This window comes from Gavialis gangeticus, unplaced genomic scaffold (genome assembly GCF_001723915.1).
Source record: "Gavialis gangeticus isolate Ggan-Ray unplaced genomic scaffold, GavGan_comp1, whole genome shotgun sequence".
Classification (NCBI taxonomy): domain Eukaryota; kingdom Metazoa; phylum Chordata; order Crocodylia; family Gavialidae; genus Gavialis; species Gavialis gangeticus.
In genome coordinates, this window is record NW_017728992.1 from 16,713,493 (window position 1) to 16,721,618 (window position 8,126).

Consider the following 8,126-nt stretch of genomic DNA (forward strand, 5'->3'; position numbering starts at 1 on the left):
CCCTGCTCCAAGCAGGACCAGCCCCAGCTACATCATCCCAGCCAAGGCTTTGTCTACCCAGGTCTTCAAAACCTCCAAGGATGGAGACTGCACCACCTCTCTGGGGAGCCTGTTTCTGTGCTGCACCACCCTCCTAGTGAGAGAGTTTTTTCTTAATATCCAACCTCAACTTCCCTTGCTGGGTCCTATTAGCAGCTCCTCCTGCTGCTGGTGTCTTGTCAGCTTTTAGACAGGCAGCCACTGGCAAGAAATCATTTTCTAAATTTTAGAGGGGCCCTGCAGGCCAGCTAGAATAGCCTGGTGGGCCAGATTTTGCCTGCCCCTGTGCTACATGACCCTTGAGGCCCCTTGTAATTATATGATTGGTCAGCTATACAAGCAGATTGATAAAACACTTATAGTATGATAAGGTATATGAGGACAAGGTGATGAATAAGCCTGGTGTTTACCTGTTTGGAATTGCAAGGACCTTATTCCCTCCAAATGACATAAATAGGTGTTCAATGACTGCTCAAATATTAAGTGACCCTGCCTACCCTCTACTTACTATGCCCGCACATGGGTAGATGACTGCTTTATTACATCTTAGATGTTGTGGGATGTAGGTGAAGTGGACATCTGGCATGCTGAAGGCAAGATGGTGCTGCCTAGAGAACCACTTGGATGCTGATGTGACCACTATCTATGCCACTGTGTCATGTGTAGCGTGCACCAAATCTGCAAGGCTAAGAGTGAGTTTCCACCAGGACTGGGTTCAGGACAATTTGCAGACACAGGGTAGGCATCCAGAAAGGGCACCAATCATGGGTCTAGTAGGGTGCAGGGAGGCAAAGAAAATAAGGGAAGATTTGCATGCTGACCTACATAGGGAAATGTGATGCTAAGTGCTGTCAGAGTATGCATAGTGCAACTGCTAGTCTTAGGACCTTGTTACACATTAATTTTAGACATCTCCTGGATCTCTTAACCTCTGGACTGTCCACACATTAACACCTAAAACTAGTTTTAACCATACTTTAGGTGGCTTAAAGTTATGCTACTCCAGGACAGATTTATTTTTGATCTGTGTTACCCAGCTTGTTTCATTAATGTGTGGCCACAACCCACAGATCAGCTGCCCAAGTTGTAGTCCTCCAGCATCCCAAGATGCTCGTCAACCCTCCTTTTCTGTGTGGACAAACTTTTCACCTCCTGGACTCTACTGCCCAGGAAGGTGGTTCTGGCATGAAGCCAACTCCCCTCCTGCCCCTGGCTGTGTGACCTTCCTACCCCCAGGGGTGTAACCCCATGCAAACAGCCTGCAGAGCACATGCCAGCTAGTCTGGTCTCAGGACATGGATGGGTCCAGGAGTGGGGTCTAGTGGGTTGGAGAAAACAAGGTAGGGGGCCAGATCATGTCTCCATGAGCTGGAACTTCCTTCCTGGGGCAGAAGCAGTAGCTCCCTGAAAGGCACCTTCCCTCGCTGCTCTCACTTTCCAGCCACCCTGGGAAGCATGAACAGCACCCCACACACCTCAATTCCGAATCCCAATTTATTAAAACATGAGACCTTCTTTAATTTACTTCCTCTTTATTTCTCTTTAAATTCTTTCTTTTTTTTTATTTTATCCTTCAGTGGCTTACTTTCTTCACTCACCACTCTTCCCCCACCCCATTTCCTTTCAACCTCCCATTTCATTACTCATCCCATCAAATTAACTCTCTGCTTTCCCAGCTTCATGTTCATACCGCCTCCTGCCCAAACCTATCTTTCACACCGCACTACCTAGAGCAGGGATAGAAGCCTGGCTTGGCTCACCAGGCTTCTGTTGGCAACTCGGAGCTGTAGCTCCTCATCAGGCCCCTGCTTGCCAGCCCGCTAGTGGCCAGTCACAGCTGTGCAGTTGTGGGACAGAGAATGTTTTAGCCTTTAGGTGTGACTGCTCCAAATGCAAGCTAGCACTAACACAAATCAATATTTGAGCAGTTCAGAGTGCAACATGTACTTACTGTGTGAGCTGAAGGAACTGTAAAGCTCCATACAGGAACAGAGTGAACCAGCAATGTCTGCCCATTCTGATTCCTGGAGTGGTCCAGAGCCCACCCAACCCCAAAATTGACCAGTGGTTTCAGGGTGGGATAGTAGAGAGAAGAGTCCATAAGCACTCATGACAGTGATGCAGGACCAGGGGACTTCAGGCTGGTGGCCACCAGAGTGAGAAGCTGCTCAGAGAGAATCTCGTACTGCATCTGGATCTCCTCCCTCATTCTCTAGGTGTGCACACTAAATCGCCTAGCCATTCTGTTCTCACTCTCCACTTCCTACTTCTCCCTCTCCTCCCCTTCCTGGTAGTCCAAGTGTTTGTCTGACCTGTGTCCAACACTACTGAGCATTCCATGCAGCAGATTGCTCCCAAGACTTTTCCTTTTTTTACTTTTCCTTTTTTCCTTTTCCTGGTCCTCTCCCTGCTCTCCCCCATACTCCATTCCAACAGGTCTGTGTGGAACCTTCACCCAGATGTGAAGGATGTAAAAAGCATGTTCACTGAAAGAAATAAAAGTTGTCCCTCCTCCCCCCATTTTTATGCTCAGTGAGGTGGCAAGACAGAATCCTAAATTAGCCAACAAGCAATCCCAGGCCAAGACTCAGGCAATCAAGGCTTAGGCCAAGTTGATTCAAAACCTGGCCAAGCTTTGCTCAGATTTGCCAAGTTTGCCAAAGCCTTTGCAGCTTTGTAATTAAAATTGGCCAAAGTCATGCACTGTCACAAAAAATGCCCCTTAAGACTAGGTTAGTTGTGCCTTGTTTCTACTTTCATTATGGAAGTGTTGCTCAGTCATAATTTAAGTACAATTTCCATGTGTCATTGGCCTGCAATCTGTGTGTTTTAAAAGCAAGACAAGGGATCCCCATACCATTCATTAGCCAATGAGTAATATGATGCTATACAATATATCAATCTCCACAAGCTCTTGAGCTGGTTCTTATCTTCCTCCTGCTTACCATATCTAGGTTAGTAATAGGAGGACATCCACCAAGTTCTCTTCACACAGCTAAGAGGATATAAATCTAGAGCAATTCTTCTGATGCCAGTGGGAGTTGCAGGTGTTCAACACCTTTCAAAATCAAGTTACTTGTGGAAAGGCTTAACTGTATGCATCCAAGTTTCAGTCATACTCATATTTCAAAGCAGAAGTGAAAGGATATTAAGCAAGGCAGAGGCAGACAGCCAAATATCGCTAGGGGAGGACCACACCATGCAGTAGGTTGGTAGGTGACAGGCACACAAAGACAAAAGAGAAAGAAAAGCCGTGAAGTACGAACTTTGACAAAGGTGCAAGAGATTGGGCTGAAAGTGGCAGGCCAACTCTCCATAGTGCTTGTGGGCATTGTAACACTGTGTGCAGCCCAGCACTAGACCTATAGAAACAAATACACAAAGAAAGATAGCTCTGCCAGTTACTTGACTAATGATGTCTGTGAAAAATTGTAGAAAAATGCCACCAGGCACGTTAGACACAATGTTTTGATTTAGTGTAAAGAGAGTTTCACAAAACCTCACAGCGATAGGATTGGTTTAACGAGGTTAACCTGAGAAATTCTACCAGGCCCTGGCTTTTGTTTTAGTACAGCTCTGCAGTGGTTTCAAGCTCAAGAGTGAAGGATTGTCCTAATACATGAGAAAACCCAGTCATGAAAGCAAGAAGTCTTATTTTACTGTTTCAGTTGAGCTAGTGAATTCTGGCCCAAGTCTTCCCTTTCTTACACTGCTTTATAACCAGCAGGAACCTCAGTAGAGGAACACTGGTGTCAAGTAAATGTTAAAAGCACTTTGGATCTTTTAAAAAGAGTTTTATTTTGAGTGTATTTGTGACACTAGTTAGGGATTTTAAAATATGATTTTTGCCCTGGCAAAATCTGCCTCCCCTCCCCTCTCAATCCTCCTCTTCCCTCCCCTTTTGTTTCTTTTTCACCTTTTAAATCACTTCAGAACAATTGCATCTCCACATTTCCACTCTAACCAGGTGGAGGGATTTAGTGATCAGGAAACCCCAGTTTCTCTGCTCTGGTGACTAAATGATTAATAATGGGCCAGGTCCACAGAACAACTTAGTAATTTCCCAGTTAAGCACCACAAAGTCTAACTTTTAGGCATCTGGCTCTAGGAATGAATTTCAAAGGCCAGTGTTGGGCAGCTAGGGTGCATACACATATATTAACCTTGTGACAATGAAGCCAATTTCATAGTTTCATAGTCAGTAGGTTCGGAAGCATTTCATCAAGTCCTACCCTCTGCCATGGCAGGAAATAGTACTGGGGTCAAATGACCCCAGCAAAGTGTTCATCTAGCCTCCTCTTAAAGACCTCCAGGGTAGGAGCCAGCACCACTTCTCTTGGAAGTTGGTTCCAGATCCTAGCCACCCTGACCGTGAAGTAGCGCCTCCTGATATCTAGCCTAAATTTACCCTCTGCCAGCTTGTGACCGTTATTCCTACTCACTCCTGGTAGTGTTTGGGGGAACAGGGACTCCCCCAATGCCTGCTGGTCCCCTCTGACTAGTTTGTAAAATTTAACTTCTTTAAGTTGACGTAACTGTCAGAGCGTACCAACATACATGGAGCAGAGTTGACTTAAATGCAGGACAAGATAATAATATATTTGCAAGGTGTGTTATCTTGAGTCACATTAATTAAGTTGACTTAGGTCACAAGATGGCTTTCACCATGTCAAGGAGGTGTACATGTGTACACTCTGACATGGCTTAACTTAAGTTGACATAGCTGATTCACCTTATTTTAAGTCACTTAGTACATGTGTGGGTGCCTCAGATGGGCAATCCGAAAACCCTGCTGGAGAGCTGCTTAGAGCTAGCCATTGGGAAAAAGCTGAAGCAAAAGGTGTATCTGAAATTTTGTTTCTCTCCAGAACTCAGGTGTTTGCCACAGATAAGCAACTACTCAAGATCCAGAGCCCAGAATACACTCCTCAGGGCAGATACCTACGAGAACCATTTGAAACACCTGAGCAGGGTTTACTTTGCTTTAAAATGTAGCCAGAGGGGAAAAAAAGAGCACCTATCTTTACGTAATTGCTTAGTACTTAGAGTATTCGCTGGGGGAATGGGACACTTCCTCATTCAGAAGAGGTTCAAACCCATAGGTCTTAGTTCCAGGAGAGTGCCTTTGCCACCAGTTTATTAGCTAAGTTATGCTGGGAAAGGAACAGTGTGCTCCCATCTTGCCGGAGCTGGGCCATTATGCAGAAAGAAACGTGGCACCAGAAAGAAAGACTGTGAAAAGGATCATGACTTTTTGGTTATCAGTTGGAGTGTTCAGTGGGATGCAAGTCCTGGGTTCTACTCCATTTATGCATTTTACATTAATCACTCTTTGGATAAAGAGCAGAAATTATCTTTAGAGTAGAAATCAAGGCCACTAAGACTTTCAGATCAAAAGGAGTTTGAGTTTCATAGGATCATAAGAAAGTAGGGCTGGAAGGGACCATCCCAGCCAAGCATCTTTCAAACATGCTCTTAAACTTTGAAGGATTCCACAGTTTCTCTAGGTGGCCTATTCCAATACTTGACCACCCTCATAGTTAGAAAGTTCCTCCTAATCTACTCATAATCTCCCCATTTGCCATTGGAGGCCATTGCTGCTAGTCCTGTCTCCTATGGCCGGAGAGAAAAGCCCATATCCATCTTCTCTATAATTACTTTTCAGGAGTTTGAGGACTATTATCAAATCCCCCCTCAGTCTTCTTTTCTCCAAACTAAATAAAGCTAGCTTTTTCAAAGCTTTCTCATAAGTCTTTCCTCCCAGGCCCCAATCATTTTTGTTGTTTAGTGCTGGCCTCTTTCTAATATGTGTACATCCTTCTTGAAGAGTGAGGCCCATAGCTGGCCACTGTAGTCCAGGTGAGACCTCACCAGTGTTGAATAGAATAGAAAAATCACTTCCCTTGATTTGTAAGTGACAAGATGCTGTTGGCTTTTTTTTTGAACAAGAGCACACTGTTGGCTCATATTCAGCTTATGATCTGTTGTAACCCCCAGGTCCCTCTCTGTAGTATTGCTGTGTAGCCACTCATTCCCTAGTCTGTATCTGTGAATGCAATTATTCCATCACAAGTCTAGGACTTTGCATTTGTCCTTGTCTTCAACTGATAGATTATGGAATATTTCTTCAGTGTATTCAGGTCATTCTGGATCCTATCCCTACTCCCCAGATCTTCTGTAATTCTCCCAACTTTGTGTCATGTGCAAATTTGCTGACTGCACACATGATCCTATCATCCAAATAATTAATGAAGATTTTAAATAACTATGGACTCAGGACAGACTCTTTGAGTACAATGATCCTATCAGTTACGTATCCACTTTACAGTACTTCTGTCTAGTTTGTATTTCCTTAGCTTGTTAATGAAAATGTCACAGGAGACTACATCAAAAACTTTATTAATATCAAGGTATATCACATCCACTGCTTTCCCCTCATCCATGGAGCCAGTCATCTTATCATAGAAGGAAATCAGGCTGGTCAGGCATAACTTGCTCTTGGCGGATCCACACTTTTTCTCCTCTAGGTGTTTCAAGCTAGATTCCTGGAGGACCTGCTTCATGATCTTTCCAGATACAGAGGTCAGGCTGACTGGTCTGTAGTTCCCTGAATCCTCCTCCTTCCTTTTCTTAAAGACTGATACTTTCTTTGCCCTTTTCTAGTCATGTAAGACCTCACCTGACCTCTATGAGTTCTCAAAGAGGATAGCCAATGGCTCTGAAATTACCTCAGCCAATTTCTTTAGTATACAAGAGTGCACCCCATCTTGCCCTGCTGACTTGAAAGCAATCTAGCTTTTCTGTTCTGTCATTTCTCTAAGCTGTTTGTTCCCTTCCCTATTTTACTGCCACCTGCAGTCATCATCTGGTACCTGCCCATTTTTCTGAAAAGTGAAAAAAGGCATTAAGTACTTCAGTCTTCCCTGCATCATCTGTAACTAGATTATGTTCCACATTCTATAATGGACCTACGTTTTCTCTGGTCTTCCTCTTACTCTTGACATACTTGTAGAATCTCTTCTTTAATGCATTTTTTGTTCCTTGCTAGCTGAATCTGAAATTGTGCCTTGGCCTTCCTAATTTTTCCCCTGTTATTCCTGTCTGAGAAAAAGTTTAGGCAGCTTCAGTTCAGGTAGCGTGTGAAAAAAAAATTTATATCACAGTTTTCAATTCAGGAGAGGAAGGGTGCTTGTACCCAAAATCTTGCAAAGAACAATTTTCCCAACAATTTAGTTGGTTTAATAAAAGACATGACAACTACCCAATGAAGCCTACATAAGTTTTTTATTTGAATCTGGCCAGTGGTTCATAAAGAACCAGTTTCTATAGGGGCTGAATATTAATTTAATCAGATGACGGCATTTTGACTGACAGGATATCACATGATTCTGTGATTCTATGATATGAAATCGTAGCTGTGATCTAGTTCCTAGAATCCAGGTGTTTACATTATTATTGACACTAACTAACACCTTTGTTGTCACACCCATTATAGGAGCTGAGGGGGTTTGACCTCTAAGCCAGAGGTGCTCAACCTGTGACTAGTAGGCCTGCGCTGGCCAATGGAGTCATGTCATCTGTCTCATGGGCAACCCACAGGTCTGGAAATGTGTCAGCAGGGGAGCAGTAGCAATTAATGCTCTCACCACTCCCCAACCACCAAATTTTCAAACCATGCAGCCAGATGACATGGCCCCATATGCCAGGTCAGGTCATAGAATCATAGAAGGCCTAGGATTCAGAGTGACTTAGACAAATTGGAGAATTGGCCCAAACGAATCTTATGAGGTTCAACAAGGACAAGTACAAAGTCCTGCACTTAGAACAAGAATGCCATGCACTGCTATAAGCTGAGGATTGACTGGCTAAGCAACACCTCTGCTGAAAAGGATCTGGGGGTTACAGTGGACAGTCAGTAAGCTGAATCTGAGCCAGAGGTATGCCCTTGTTGCAAAGAAGGCTAATGGCATACTGCTTCTCCACATCCTTTTTAAATTTGCCAGCAAATTATTTTGACCCTCTATTTAACACTGGTGCAGCCACATCGGGAGTATTATGTCCAATTTCCCACTTCTGCCCCCCCCCCC